Source organism: Enhydra lutris, unplaced genomic scaffold, assembly GCF_002288905.1.
Source record: "Enhydra lutris kenyoni isolate GAN:26980312 unplaced genomic scaffold, ASM228890v2 scaffoldscaffold43, whole genome shotgun sequence".
Classification (NCBI taxonomy): Eukaryota; Metazoa; Chordata; class Mammalia; order Carnivora; family Mustelidae; genus Enhydra; species Enhydra lutris.
This window is the reverse complement of record NW_019154127.1, coordinates 8927594-8943770: the sequence shown is the minus strand read 5'-3', so window position 1 is coordinate 8943770 and position 16177 is coordinate 8927594. Positions and strand designations below refer to the sequence as shown.

The 16177-nt window shown below is 44.6% G+C and overlaps 1 protein-coding gene across 1 annotated transcript in view; it reads right to left on the bottom strand.

Moving 5' to 3' along the window:
- The window catches only part of LOC111155783 (potassium voltage-gated channel subfamily J member 15), a 41912-nt gene extending 26058 nt beyond the window's left edge, over positions 1–15854 (bottom strand). The window contains exon 1 of the mRNA XM_022516181.1: positions 15574–15854. The gene's annotated coding sequence lies outside the window, so the exon portion shown is untranslated. The remainder of the gene's footprint in view (positions 1–15573) is intronic.
- Between the last annotated feature and the right edge of the window lie 323 nt (positions 15855–16177).

Here is a 16177-nt window from a genome sequence, read left to right as displayed (position 1 = left end):
CCACGGTAAAAGGTTACCGGGCCTTGGGATTACAAATACTATGTTAGAAACATAAACATCTGAAAACCACAGAATGTAAATGCTCAAGGTCACAGCACACTCATCAGCTCATGGGATCCATATGGTAATTGAGCACATTAAGAAGCCTACTAGCTCTGCTATTGAGTTTTAGAAGGGCTGTAATTTAGTATCGCCAGCTATCAATTAGGCCTGTTTTCCTCATCTGTAAAATGAGAGGGTTGGATGAAATGGCCTTCAAGCTCTCTTCAGCATGGGCAGCGGTGAATATCAGAGCACACGTGAAATTCTGAAACTCACTTGCTTCTTTAGTGTGTACACTGGGTGTGTGACTGTTGGTGCTCAACAGTGCAACTGCAGGGCTAACCCAGCCGTGGGCTAACTGAGCCCTTGGTCTTATGGGCCATCCTGGTTTTACAAACAAATTGCCCCATGAAAATACACAACCTAAATTCTGGTGGGAGAGATCTCAGGTGTTATGGGTTATTGATAAGTTATTGATAGGACATTGGAATAGACTGGCAAGAAAACTGTTAGAGATGAATAGGTTCTCATATTCGCAAGCTGGGAAAATAATTTTGTTAATATTGGGGGAAAGGGGGAGACACTGTTTAAAGGATACCAAGAAAGAAGGGAAGAGAGGAGGGAAGAAAGAAAGGAGAGGGATGAAGGGAGGTGGAAGGAAGGAAGAAAGGAAAAGAAAGAAAAGAAAAGGAGCTTTTCAAGTATTAGAATGAATAGCTAAGGATATTAAACAAAGTTATACACATGTGAGAACATGTGTTATCTCAGAGATAAGATGAATTTATAGCAATGTATGTAGGCTCTTTCTCACTTTCAAAAATTGTGAAGAGCTATTCAGGCCTTAAGTAGGTCCTAAAAACCCAACATAAAATGCAATCACCTGTACAATCAGTAAGGCTAACTAGGATACTAGTCAGCCACTGTCATTTAATATTTTGAATATCTTATCACTTTTCACACGCAATGCAATTTGTGGATAATATGATACATGATATTGAAAGAAATAAACCTAAGAATGTATGCCTGTTCACACAGCTGCATTCTTCATATACTGTGTTACTGAGATCAAGAACTTTAGGGCTCAAAACCCAGCACTGAATCTGCAAGTTATTTATTTGCAAATTTAATCTGAATTAAGAGCTAATTGCTATTTTTAGTAGCGTGCTTGATGCATTACTAACAGTTTTATACCCAAAGCTTTTGTTAAAGCAAATAAATTGGGATTTCAATCTTTACAGTATAGGGTACAAGTATTATTCACTCTTTTTCCCAACAAATTTAATGCTGTATTTTATTTGCAATGTCATAGAGTCGTGCTAATACATAGTCAAGCACTGGACATTTCAAAAGTGGAAGTTTTCTTCAAATCAGTAAGATTCATGCTAGTGGAAATGAAATAGAATAGAGAGTAGGGAAAAAATCATGCCTGAGGTCAAGCTGAATCATTTTGGTTGGACCTTCCAGAAATTCCCTGGTCTTTTGAGGTTTGGGTGTTTTATTTTTCCCTTCCTCTGTACCACCCTGGGTGAGCAGCAGGAAGCACTCTGGGGGTCTTACCTTGAACCCAGGTGCTGGAGCCCAGCTCAGCTGAAGGTCCCAGGAATCCACGGTGGTAATGATGGGATCTGGCTCTGCAGGAAATAATGCTGGGCTTCCGGGAGAGTGTGTACAGTCCAAACCTTGGGCTCCATGCTCATATGATAGCTGAGAGAATGGGTGGGAACCTGCCCTCTACCCCAGGAGGCAGACGCTGGGCGTTCGAGCAGTCCTCTCCCATTTCCATGGTGGATGAACAGCAGGGCTCTGGGGCCACCACAACTCCCAGCACAGGACTTTGGTTCTTATGAATAAATGATGGTCCCTTTGTCAAAAAAGGTATCTATATCTGATTTTTTTTTAAAGTTATTTGGCTACAGAACTGCCAAATAGAACTACCATGTGAAAGGCAGCACAGCATTTTCTCTTTCTTCATAGGTACTCGGTGGGTGGTGGGAGACACTGGAAATTCTTTCTCTCTCTTGAATTCTCTCCAGAGTGCTCTGGAACCTTGGAAAATTATCTGACCAAGTATCACATTTTAGGGGACACCTGGGCGGCTCAGTCATTTAAGCGTCTGCCTTTGGCTCAGGTCATGATCTCAGGATCCTGCGATCGAGCCCCATGTCGGGCTCCCTGCTCAGCGGGGAGCCTGTTTCCCCCCACCTCTGCCCCTACTCCCCCCACTTGTGCTCTCTCTCTTTCTCTCAAAAAATAAATACAATTTAAAACAAAACAAAACAAAAAGAATCATATTTTAGTAGCTCTCATAGCTGTCATGGGCCTCACACTCTGTCAGGAGCCTGATCCTGGGGCTAGGTCACAGGTTTTGTGGTTTGTTTTTAAAACACCAGGCTAAGATTTATCTCCAAAATATTATTTATGTTTATGTTATTATAAATGGTATTGCTTTTTCAATTTTAATTTCTGATTGCTGCTGGAATATAGAAATAAAAATGATTTTTTAAAAATATTTTATTTATTTGAGAGAGAAAGAGTGTGTGCAGACTCCCCACTGAGAGGGGAGCCTGATGCGGGGGCTCGATCCCAGGATCCCGGGATCGTCACCTGAGCCAGAGGCAAACACTTAACGGACTGTGTCACTCAGGTGCCCCTAAAAGTGATTTTTTCTATGTCAATCTTATATCCACAACCTTGCCAAACTTACTTATTAATTTTAATAGCCTTTTTTTGTTCCATAGGATTTTCTACATAAATGGTTGACATGTCTGAATAAAGATAGTTTTTTTTCCAATAAAAAACAAAAACAAACAAACAAACAAACAAAAAAAAAAAAACAAAAAAATACCAGGCTACCATGGGCCTCTTGTGGTGGGTAATTATCATAAACAAATGGGAACACTCTCCCCGACATTGGACGGACCTCATGCACCTTTGTTTTCCGTGACCTCCACATGTGTTTCCACAGAGGTTTCTTCCCTGCCAATCTGCTCCCATAGTGACCTTTGGACAGGATGTGGACTATCTGCACGGAATAATAATGACCGGGCCCGCAGCGGGGGTGTGGATGACTCTATAGTGCGAGCAGTGCGGCACACAGGCTCCCTGCTTTCTGACTAGAAGAACGTCGAGATGGTGTTCGGCTCAGTCCTCAGGGGTTTTCCTTATAGGACCGCCCTCAGGAATGACAGTTCAGGGAAGGGGCTGCTGACAGATGTCAACAGTTGAGGGACAGTAGGAACGGTTCACCTGTGTTAAACCTGTCCTCTCTCTCTCTGTACACACACATACACAAACACTCTGGTCCAATTTATAGATTTTTGTCATCTTCCCTTGATTTTGACAAAACTGGATGAATCACCACATATTCATTGAATGTTATTCCATCTTAAGCTTTGTCCTGTGCACTTTGGTGATAGGGAACAACATGATATCATGGAAAGGTACAGGGTTGGAACCAGACAGACTTGGGTTCACATCTCAGGTCTTCCGGCATGGCAGTGGGGGGCAAGTCTATAAAGTCTGAAAACTTGTGCTGAGGCCACCTGCCAGGTGCATCCTGAGGACAAGGGAAAATGCCCCTTGGAATGTACTTGGGCTGGTGGCTTCAGACAAGGATCCAGCCTCCCTGACTCCTTTTAGCATCCTCCTTTCAGAAAAGGGAGATAAAAAAGCTGGCCTGGAATAGACTAGGATCACCCAAATGCAGGGTGCAAAGCAGGACTCTGAGGAGGGTAGCTGGTTGCCACTTGGTCAAATGTGACAGACCCCTGCGTAAGGGACTTGCCATCTGATTGGGGTGAGGGGTGATGCCTGCACTAAACCAATACACACTCAGGGACCCAATATATGAAGAGGTCTTGGTGTCACAGACATATTGTAGGTCTGGTTCTGCCCAGAGTAAAGGAAATTCGGGGAGTCCGGGTGTGGGGAGACTCCATGGAAGGGAAAGCCAAGCTGAATGGGCCTTGAAGGAAGGGTGTCGGAGGTGGATAACAAGACTGGGAGAATAAGGAAAGACTAGCACCTTTGAGGAAAGAGACCACGCAGGCAAAGGCAATAAGGTGAGGACGAATCCAGAGCAACTGGACTGGGGAACTTGGTGAGGAGAGGGGAGAGGAGTGTGCAAACCTGAGCTCAGGGCCGGAGAGAGCTGGCTCACAGGTACCCGTTCAACGCTTATGACAGTCCGGTTCCATGACTGCAAGTAAGACTGCTCCTAGCTGCAAACGTCCCCGACTCTCAGGGACACCTGGTGTTTTGGTGCCATACTTCCTCTCTGTCTCCTTTTCCCTGATTTTAGAGAGCACTGTGGTTTCTTTCCATAACAGCCTGTGCAGTATGTACTCAATTTATAGTTTACAGGGATTTCTCACACACCCATGTATGTTTTCCACTGAAGTCTGTACTTTTTCCTAGACCCACCCGAATTCCAGAGCATGGTTCATTCGTATGCCAAGTTCGTAGTATTTCTCTTTGTCACTCTCCTCTCCTCCTAAAACCTAGCAGAAAGTTACCTTTTTAATGTTTCTATGTGTTTTTGATATCAAAAAAAGAAGGATGTCAAAAAAGAATTACAAGGGTAATTTCTGCTTGAATTTGCATTGAGAACAACCCAGTAAATCAGCTTTTGCCAAATCTAAATCTTGTTCATCCAAGTTTGAGTAGCTATAGGAGTATAATCCCTTTTATAAGTAAAAAAATAATAAAAAAAATCTATTTGAAGATTTTGTAAGGGTGGTGACCTAGACTTTGGATTCTGAGTCTGGAGTCCAGTCTTCTATATTCTGAGTTCCTTTATAAAGTCAGTTTTTAAAAAACAGGATTGTATAAACAGGGAATTAAGTCCCTGGGGAGGAAAGTAAGCTTGTTCTGGTCATTTGGAGAATGCTTGTTATCTATTGATTCCTAGAAGACAGAAGAGTCTTCCCAACATTTTCACAAAAAGCATCTCATTTAACTCCCCCAAGAATTGCCCCAAGTCTACAGATGAGAGATTGAGAAGTTATATAACTGGTGGAGGACCACGCAGCTCTCCAATCTAGGACTTCTGACTCCAAATCTACACTTTTCCTCTCTAGCGACCTTAAGGAAAAGCCTGTGTTCACCTTAGACTGGGGCAGGGGGCGATAGGGATGCTGAGGAGTCCACATGGGGGGTGGGAACCTTAAACAGAAGTAGAAGGAAACAGCATGCTTGATTGATGGCTTCCCATGTGCCCCCAACTGTGCAAAGACACGGAGGTTCCGAACATCAGTGTGCCTTACCCAAGGGTCCATGGCTGGGAGTCTGCATGCCCAGAATTCACATCTAGGAATGTCGGCTTCCAAAGTCCACAGTCTCTTGTCATGAGATCAGCTGGCCTCTCTTAACAACTACCTGCCAGGAGCTTGTTCTCACTCCTCCTCTGTGTCTGTTAGGGCTTTCAGAACTCTTGTCACATATGTATGTTCTCCTATCCAGAAGTTTCCGAAGTATTACCCACCTGACTTTTGCTAAGAAAATGAAATTCTCCTATATATATTTTTTTAATTCTCCTATATATTTTCATCCTCCTATATATTTTTTAATTCTCCTATATATTATATATTTTAATTCTCCTATATCTTTTTTAAAATGACTCTCATAAGCTCTTTATGTTTTGCTGAACTTTTGTTTAATCACAGCACAGCACCAAGAAACCAGAAGGTAGTCCCAGCAAAACAAACTTTAAGCTATAGGTCCAATGCCAACAGCAGCTAATTGTTCTGAGGGAACTGGCATTGCTTACTCATTCTTTTTTCCTCGTTAGGACTGTCTTTGTCAGATCCTGCTTGTGTTCAAAAGGTCACTGATCTTATGAAAGAATAAACTTGAAAAGTCTTGCTTTAATCACTGCAGTAATTAGCAAATTTGGACACTGCATTATCTTTCCCTTTTTACTGAAAACACAGTCAAGAATGGGCTTGTCATTTGTCCAGAGTGTCTCAGGAGAACTGAAGCTTGTAACTTGCAAAAAGCAGGTATCCACCCAGGTGTGAAAGGGCCTGAGTTTCTAGAACCTTCCTTCAGGAGCACATGTAAGCCTCCACACTAAGCCTATACTTTTAAATCGAGATAGAGGTGAATTTATTGACTCACTTGTTTGAGTTTCAGGAGGAAAGGGAATGGGCTAGCCACCCTTAGAATGGGGCACGGAGGAAAAGAAACTCACTATCAACGGGCTCGGAAGGAGCCATCCATCAGGCCACCAAGGACTCTGATTTGCCAACCAAATGAAAATCTCTCAGTCCTCTAATTTTTTATCTGCGGTGTGCGTTGGGAAGAAGTCATCAAGCTCTCTCCACCATCTTTTCTTTTTGGCACCATCAGACCACCAGCAGCTTTCTTCCCTCAACTTCCAAACCTGCTTCTCACCTGCTATGATAAATGAGTCAAGAGGGTGTCAGCAAGAGTGTCTCTAGAAAGTTCCTGCTGTCGGTTGCTCCTTCAGTCCTCTAACTGCTTCTCTGATGATTCATTCTCTTTGTGCGTGGTAGACTTTCTCTCTTCTCTACTCCAGGCCCCCACCAGTTTTGTTCCCCAAGGTCCAATGCTCATCCACCTTTATTTCTCTTTATACTGTCTCTTGTGTCCTCCACCTAGCCCTCTGGACCATGCCTGGTTCCATCACAGTAACTGCTGCTGACCAACAGCACTTCTTCTGAGATCCACTCTGTGTTTCCAACATCCCTTGGGATACCTTTCCTAGAGAACTGCCCAGAACTGACTTGTCTCAAACAGAAATCATATTTTTCATTCTCCTTGAATTAGGTTACTTCTCCTGATTTTTGCTTCCAAACAATGGCATCCTCATTCCACTACCGGTCTGTAAAATCCTTCTCTTCCGCCTAATCTTGTGCGAGCCTAGAGACTCTGCCTTCTAATGTAACTTACAAGCACCTTCCTTTCCCTTTCTGCTGTCGCTCTGGGTTCCAGGTCTTCATGTCTTTTACTGGCCTCTCAAAACCACCTCCTGGCAAGTCATGTGACCTTCACTGCCAGACTGGTGTTCTTAAAGTGTAGCTCAGAGCCCTAAAACCAAAGCTTTCATTGACTCCTCACTGTTTAACAAACTGAACCCCAAACAGTCCCTGGCAGCCAGCCTGCCCTTGAGTCTCATCTCCAGAGGCTCAGCCTTGAAGGGTGCGGTCTCTTGAGGCCAATGTCCTTGCTTCAAAGACGGCTTCACCTCTTCTGAAGCAAGTTACATAACCTCTGAGCCCTGCTTTCCTCTTGAAAACAATGTTCATAATAAAGTCTACTGGATAGGATGGACAGTTGTTGTTAAAATGAAAGCAGTTCTATAATCAAGTAGCCTTCAGTGAGCACTCAGCATCATCACCTTGGCTACTACCAGCACTGAGCCTCCTTCTCTCCCTGGTGCACCTGCCATTCTCTGACTGATGGCTTCTCCTCCCATCCTGACTCTCAAAGTCCTGTTCATTCTTCAGTGCTCTCTGGAATGTCTCAGGGCTTTCCTGACTATCCCAAACTATCTGGGCTTATCTCTTGACTATCTCCAGCTGTTTGGAATGGCTCCTCCAGCAGTTCTCGTGTTCTGCTTGGCACCACAGATGTTCTGCTCTTAGAGTGGTTTTTATTATTCCTCCACCTCTTTCCCACCCACACATCCTCACAGAAGCAGACTGGGGCTCCTTGAGACCAAAGACTGAGTCTTCTATCTCGGCCATCCAGCCTCCTGCTGAGCAAGCTGCCTGCACACACATGGTGGGTGAAGGGGACTGGGGCTAGAGCCTAACTATGCAAAATCCTGGTCAGATTTTATTAAAAACTCATTAAATATGCATTTCCACCCACTTTAGGGCTAGTATGTCACAGACCGTTTCTTTAGCTATTGAAAACTAAATGAAATGTTCTACAAAAAGCATAGTTTATAGAACATCCCCAGGAGACTGGACTAGACAAGCTAATATATCCAGCGTTAAAAAATTTATTTTTGAATATAGATACACTCACACAGCCTTCGACTCTGAAACACTGCGTGTTGGCGTAGACTGCTCCCAGTCAGAGTGAGATGCATTTGATGATGATCCCAGAAAGGTGGTTCTTATAAATTTTAGTCCTAGAATGTTTCATCCTTAAAATGGGAAATCTTAGGAAACTCTCTTCAACTTAAAATTTAAAACACATTCGGAGCCAAATACCTGTATTGCCCTAGGTAGGCTAACAAAGGCCCCGGATCAAAACAGCCCTTGAGGGCGACTTGAATGATGTGACATTAGGGCCTGGTCCCCTGGATTGGCCAAACTGGGGATAAAGATCACCCTCTTCTTCCCCAGCAAATTCCTCTTCTTCTTTCTTTCCCTTGTTTTCATCCTTCAGATCAGACTTTCAGTCCACACTCCCATGACAAAACTATGGAGTTTTATTTCAATTTCCTTCTTTCCTAAATATTTTGCATGGCGCCTATTTTCCATGTATGGGTTTACTCGACAACTTTGTTGTAGGCTCAGTTTGCCCTGTAGAAACTCCTAAAAATGTGTCTCCCTTCCATAATAACCTCACTTAAGCAACTCTAGCAGTCAATCTATCACTGTGTAATGTTCACCAAGGGGGAAAAAAATGCACCAGTTCGTAGTTTTCAAATATATGTATCTTTAAAACACTTGGGGTAAAAAGTTCTCTGTTGGCATAAATGCGGGTCACGGTTCAACTGAAGATGTAATTATAGCAAAACCCCAACTGCATGTCAATGCGCGTTGGTTCAACAGCACCTGAGGGACTGTTTGGGCCAAGCTCTGGGAGTGCCCTGGAAGAATCAGGTAAAATCTCTGTCTCTGTGGACTCCCACTTCAGTAGGCGAAAGGGACAAATTGATGGGCTCTTGTAATGTGGGGCCAAGTGGGATGAACCAGCTAGTGCGGGGAGGGGAAGGACACCTACACAGGGCCCCTAGCCCAGGTGTGGTGGGTCATAGATGGCTTCCTGGTGCTCGGGCCAGACCTGCCTCTAAGCCAGTGGAGGACATTCGTCCCCTTGCTTACAGACAATTAATTTATAGACATAGTGAGGAAAACAAAATCCCAAGAGGGAGAATAGACATGATCTTTCAAAGGAATTATAAAATGTGGTACATGATAAGACTAGACAGAGCAAGGGCCTCACTGATTCCCAGGTTCAAATAGGAAGTGTATTTACAACTCACGTTTAATTCTGAGTCACAAACAGGATTCTGTGGCTGTGGGCTGCGTACATGTAGTTTCTGTTTGTTTGTTTGCTTGTTTTTTTAATACGTCAGACCCATAAAAAGCAAGCAGATGATTTAATCAAATTACCTCTTCGAGGCTTACCTGTATTTTTCATTCTTATCTACTTTTACGTCATGTTGTATTTGTGTGAGGGTATGTGGATGTGCCTTTGAAAAGCCATGTAAATCCCGAGGGAGTCAGATGGAGGTAGAGAAACAAAGAAGAGAGGAGTAAGTTCACTCTTAGAGGCTGACTACCTGTGGTCATGCTGCAGGCCCGAAAGCAGGCCAGTCATCCGTGGGCACAGCTCAGGTCCCAAAGGGCACAGCTCAGGTCACAACTCGCAGCCAAGGAGCATGTGAACATCGCAACATGTTCTTTCTTGGAACGCATGACACCTTGCTACCCCATACCAGTCATAGCCCGGGAAGGTGTCCCCAGTGGGGGTCCACGAGATATTAGTTAGAGGAGTGAATAGTGGTGGTAAGGAAGTAGGAGGAGGTGGGAGGCAGTTCTGTAGCCCAACATGGCCGTATGACTTGGGACTCAAAGTTAAAGGATGCCTCTGCCGCGACATTTGGCAGAGTTTTCACATACTGATGAGGACTGCAAAGGCCAAGTGGGAGCTACAGACTATGATAGGTTCCTATCTAAGTACAAGCTGCTGTGTTTTTTGGCAGGGCGAGAGTGACACAGAACCCCTTTCAGGTCTCTTTGCTTGCCAATGGAACTTCCCAGGGTAGACGATGCTTCAGGAGACCTCTTCCGGCTTTTTGGGTAGGGGAACCACTCCTGCCCCCAGACCCCTGAGCCAGGAAGAAGAGGACCAGCACCTAACAGGTCTCTCCCAGTTCCCAGAGATGGAATCATGGAGGTGCTAGAGGGGCGCCCTCACCTCCCCTTACCTCCCAAGGCAGCTTTGGCCGCCTTCGAGAAGCCACGTATTCTGCTCATACAGGCCAGGTGGGTTGTGGTGTCAGAAACTGGATGCTGAGTATTTCTTGATCGGATTATCCCAGTGTTCTCATTGACAAAATCGAGCCACATGTCGTAATACCCAGCTCCTTTCCTAAGGAATGTTGTTAAGACCAACATCATGGGCACCTGGGTGGCTCAGTCAGTTAAGCATCTGTCTTCCACTTGGGTTCATGATCCCGGGGTCCTGGCACCCCGTGTCGGGCTCTCTGCTCAGTGGGGAGCCTACGTCTCCCATTGCCTTTCCTCCTGCCACTTGTGTTCTCTCTCTCTCAAATGAACAGATAACATTAAAAAAAAAACAAAAAACAAAAAACAAAAAACACATTACCATGACAGCATTTGTTTTTTTTGGACCCTGTTTAGATAGCAAAGTGGGGTATAAAATTATGAATTTGAAATTCATTAAAAAAGACGATATGTTGGAAATAAGACACCACAGTATTGTGATGTTGTGCGCACTGGTCTATACACAAACAGTCTCATTATCAGTGTCGGGGCTAAAGGCACAGCCTTGCCGCATTTGTCACTTGCATATATTTTTCTGTCTGTGGTGCCACTCACTATCTGTTTATATATAAATTCTTTCCATGGACTTTTGCAAACATAAAGACAGGGCGGGGTCTCATTCCTTAGTATTTGAAGAATTCTAGACAAAGGAACCAAGTGCTCTAGGGTCACATATTTCTCTTCAGTCTCTAGCAGGTATGTGGGTCTGGGGTTTTTAGGAAGAGTACAGATGACATCAAGTTTTGTGATGTTTCAAAGCAAAGGATAAACTTCTCCAATATGTTCTCAAAAGGCAGGAGAAAGGGTAACTCAGGAAGTAAGAAAGCCAGACTCGGGAGCTGACCTTGTGTTCTTTGACAGAGTGGCATAGGACGGAGCAATATATCCATCCTACCATATTTGAAGACATAAACAATGCTAAGTGAGAGCATTATCTGGCCTGGTGGGCATGGATTTCGCAAACATTCATATGGAGAAATGGTGCAGTTACCCTGCTGCCTGACCCGGAAACACCGTTAACAGAAATGGAGGGAAGAGGCTGTCCCTTGCCAGACACATGGTTGTTGCATGGACATTTGATGGGGCAAACCCTCCAGTCTCTTAGAAGGGAAGCACATTCTTGATGCCTTTAATATCATGCTCGGTTCTAGGCTCACGACTAACGCAAGGTTCTGGTTTTAACTTGAGTTAGGGCTTTTCAAATGGAAAACGTGCACCATTAATTCCCATACCCACACAGTCTGCTGAAGGAAAAACAGAACTTTGATAGCATCTTGCCCTTGGGCCTAATTATAGCCCAAAGGTTTGGCCACAGCACAAGGATCTACATTTCACGGCCACCTGCCAGTGAAATGAGAAACATTCTACATATCGCCCAGATCAATTTTCCATGTATCACCGATCATTAGATATGTATAAGCACGATGGTATTTTCGCTTATCACTTTCCAGTTACTCAGGGGGCAGCCAGCAGTTAAAATTTACATATGTGAATCCAACCATTCCTTCAAAAGGCAAGTACTGGGCCTTTATCATGTATGACACAGAGTGGATTCATCATGGAGGTAATGAAACCAAGCTTCAGGGAGCCTCACTTATACTCATACAAGCCCTCTCCAAAACCTTGTACCTAATTTTCTAGTCATGCTTTTGCATTCATTTTCCTTAAAGACCCTGCACCCCCACCCCCAGCTGTATATTTTTCAAGCCCCATATGATCTTGATCAGACTTTGGTGAGGTCCTGGAGAAAACACAAGAATCTCAGTTGTCAGCCTAAGACTAGGGCAACTTCGACTGAAATAGGATGTAGATTAAAACCCAAACCTGACTACCAGGTCCTCAAATCAGCTGAGAATTTGATCCATGCTGCTGGAGTCCCCTTCTGAGTCCCCCGTGTATTCCCATGGCCCCACAATGATCTGTAATTCCAGGGACGTGGTCGGGAGAGAAGCCAGAAATGCGGATGGGAAGATGAGTGGCCAATGGAGCCTGGTGGCTCTTAACCAGCCGATTCCCTGGTGAGCAGAGAGCTTGATGTGGGGCTCAATCTCAAGACCCTGGGATCATGACCTGAGCTGAAGGCAGATGCTTAACCGACTGAGCCACCCAAGCTCCCCAAGGATTTGCTTATTTTCCCCCTTTCATCTGAACCAAGTAACACAAAATAAAACTTTTAGATTATACATTATTTTCTCTCATTCTGTGCCCTCATTTCTCCCTTTAAAGGAAGGGAAGGAGGCTACCCTTTTTTCCTTTGGTTGAGGGAAGGTTTGGCATTCCTAGGGCTGCTCATTTCTGGCTACACAGTTCCCTTTCCCTGTCTGTGAAATGAGCACAGGGAAGCTGCCAGAATGACAGCAAGGAACCAGGGGGTTGGGTCAGATCTGTCCCCTGCCAGGGCACTGCATCCTTGAGGGGCACAGAACAAGGACCAGTTTGGTTTGCTTTGCTCCTCTGCTACCCACTTCCCAGCTCTGTCACACTCCATTCTGCAGCTGGACCCACAACCCCACAGCCCAGGGGTCTATGAGACAGAAGTAAAGGGCAGGGGAGAGGGAAGGATGGATGATAACCACTGTCTGACACGTCTCCGGCATTTACCCACTAATATGTAACAACCTCTTCCTTGCAAGCCTATAAGCTAACATTCACTCTGGCCAGAGCTCCCAGACTATTTTTGGAATAAAGTTACTCTGACTTGAAAGATGAATTAAAACACATTTGGAGACATCCCCGTTTCCTCCAGCGTGAGATGCTTAAATTGTAGCCCGCGGAGAGACGGTCGCTGAAGTACTCATACGTTAATGACTGCGGGAAATGATTAGGGAGGTTGATATGTCCTGAGCAGGGGCTCACCATCTGTGCCCGTCACGCTACGGCTCCGTCCGTGGACTGCTGTGTTGGCTGTTAAGATTCTGATGCGGAAATTGGAAGGGGGGGTGAACCATGAGAGACTATGGACTCTGAAAAACAATCTGAGGGTTTTGAAGGGGCGGGGGTGGGAGGTTGGGGGAGCCAGGTGGTGGGTATTGGAGAGGACACGGATTGCATGGAGCACTGGGTGTGGTGCAAAAACAATGAATACTGTTACGCTGAAAAGAAATTAAAAATTAAAAAAAAAAAAAAAAGATTCTGATGCAGGCAACAGGCAAATAGAGTCCACAAACGACTCTGGACTGTGATGTGGGGCACGCGAGGAAGTCAAGAGGATTGCTCAGTCTCTAAATGAGGAGGGGGTGAGGCAGGAAAGGGTATTTCAAGTGCTTGACATTCACCGATTACGTCTGAAAATGTTTGCCTCTATACAGTCAGTACCACCCATTGGTGTTTTTTCTTGTACTGACCATGTTGCTGTCTTTCAGGTATATAATTACACACACACACACACACACACACACCTCACAAAAAGAAAGCACAGCCCTTCCCAGATTTCCTCCACACAAGGGCAGAGCAGGAGTGCACTGAGCCCTGTGTCAAGGAGCCAACAGACCTGCTTTTATTGGCTCTCACGACGGCTGGCGTGGGAAGCCTAGGGTCTCTCTCTCTTTCCCCCCCCAAAAACAAGCTGTCTGCACTGGGTTTAAGCATGAGGAGAGGAAATTGGGGAAATAGCGCTTTCCGTGAAATGACCACAACTGTTGGTAGAGGAAGGAGTGGTAAGAGGGTGGGAGGGCTTTTTAAAAATGTGTTTTCCTTAAGCGACCAGAATCACAATATTCAACCACGTCTATTCCTAACAAACCCCCAAAGTACATAGGTGTCTCCTTAGCTCAGTGAATGTGTCAGCTCCGTTATTCGATTAGCATTTCTGAGATGTGATTACCTGAACTGGTTGAACTCTTCTACTTTCTAGCCCTTTCTGAAGACTTGTCATGTGATCTCTGGGTGGCTCCCTGCATGGTCATTGATTCTATTCTCAGCTAGAAAAGTAAGAAACTGCTAAAAAATCAAAACCAAACCAAACAAAAAAATAATAATCCCCCAAAACCCAGGGAAGGAACAGTGGAGGGAGCTGAGCCCGAGGTGAAGTGCTCACTCCGTTCCCCTGTGAGCCTCCCAACCTGGTCCACAGAGGGATGGCGTTTCAACTCGTGGTGGTGGATGCAGTTGACTCTTTTCTTGGGATTCTTGGGACAACTTTAAATTGAGAGAATTTTTCACCTAAGGCTGTTGTTGATCGTTACATGGTTGTTTAAACATTTACGAGAGAGGACAAAATGGGGTAAGACCTGGGATAATAGTCTATTGTGCGTCCGTGTGTGTGTGTGTGTGTGTGTGTGTGTGTGTGTGTGTGTATGAGATTTGGGGGTTTCAAAGAAAGGACTTTACAAATCAGTTGTCATTTTTGTTTTCAAAATTATTCCTTCAGGTAAAAAAAAAAAAAAAAATGAAAATATTTTCCATTCAGAAGACATAAACCTACATGTGTGAACGGAGTGGGACGAATCATTTTGCTCTTTAATTTTCCTGAGTTGAACATTGCATTTGTTGTCAGCGTCCTAACCTGTGACTGTCAGAAGTTGGGAGATCAAGAAACACCTCATTGAAAGACAAATTCTTGTTTCCTTCAGGCGACTAAATGCAGAAGTGTAGACAGGAGATAAAAAAAAAAAAAAAGCTAGCTTCATGGAGGCAGCATGGAAATTCCACCCAGAGGAACACTTCTTAGCTGAGAGCCGTCTAAACTCACAGGAAATCATACACAGGTTCTAAGACACATTATCCACAGGTTGTGAACAAAGGTTCATAATGTTTCCAGAGTCAGAATTGTTTACCTTCCTTCCACCTACCGCGGGAAACTTACGTAACTTTTTTTTTTTTTTCTTCTAAGGATAGGTAACAGATTTTAAAATATTCCAGTGAGGTTTCGCCTTAAGGCAACCTACACTGACTTTCCCCCCCACTGCCCCGGACAAAGGAAACCGACTGCCAGAAAAAGACCCCAGAACTCTATAATCACTGAAAATCAGTAACAAACTTGCTCTGACAGACACTGTGAGAGAAAAACACTTGCAAAGAGAAGTCGGAGTCATTCCTTCCCTCCACCTAGATCACTTACACCCACAGCAAACAAGACAACATCTGGATATTGTTTCACAGGCAAGAATAAAGCACTTTCTCCCCCATCATTAAGTAAAAAACCCGTTTTCCACATGCAAACAGCACTTGTAAATTTCCCCCAGATAAGCTTGGAAGTTTTGAAGGATTTAAGTGAGTTTTAAGAGAATCACCACTCGCTCATTGCCTGGGAGTCAAGTTTTTCAGAAACCTCTCCAGCCGGCTGAGTGCTACGGTATTGACCGAGGCGCATACCTCCTACCTGCAGGGACAGATGCACTGGACTCCTGCCTCGATGGGAAGCTATGACCCGGCGAGGAAATGATCGGTCGAAGCAGGTTGTCTTGGGGAAGATAGGTGTTCAGGTTCTCTCAAAGTGAAGAAAAGTCTCTCGCTGCTCGCTGTCAGTCAAAAACAAGTTGGTACAAGTTTGAGTAGGATTTACCTGAAGGAACTGAGGAGAGGAGGAAAGAGATTGGAAGAGATTGAGCAGAGGGAGGAGGGACAAGGAGGGAGGAGGGAGGGGGAGAAGCAGAGGGAGAAAGGGAGAGGGAAAGAGGGCTCCATGATGTCAGCAGTATGCCTTAAGGAAATCTACAGACCAGCAAAAAATTCTAGTGGACACCCAGTCCTGAGCCCTCTGAACACCTGTAGGAAAGAAAACTTATGTCCTTTTAAAGAAAAGAGCCAGTTAATCTTTGAAGAAACTTTGGCCACTCTTATCAAGCCCTTTTTAAAGGCCCTTTTGCCTGAATAAACCGTAAATAAATAACCAGATGATCTTTTCTGGTTAGAAGCTCTCCTATACCCCATGTTCCCTCCTCCTCTGCCCTCTCCCCACTGCAAATGAGTGTTGACAAAAATCC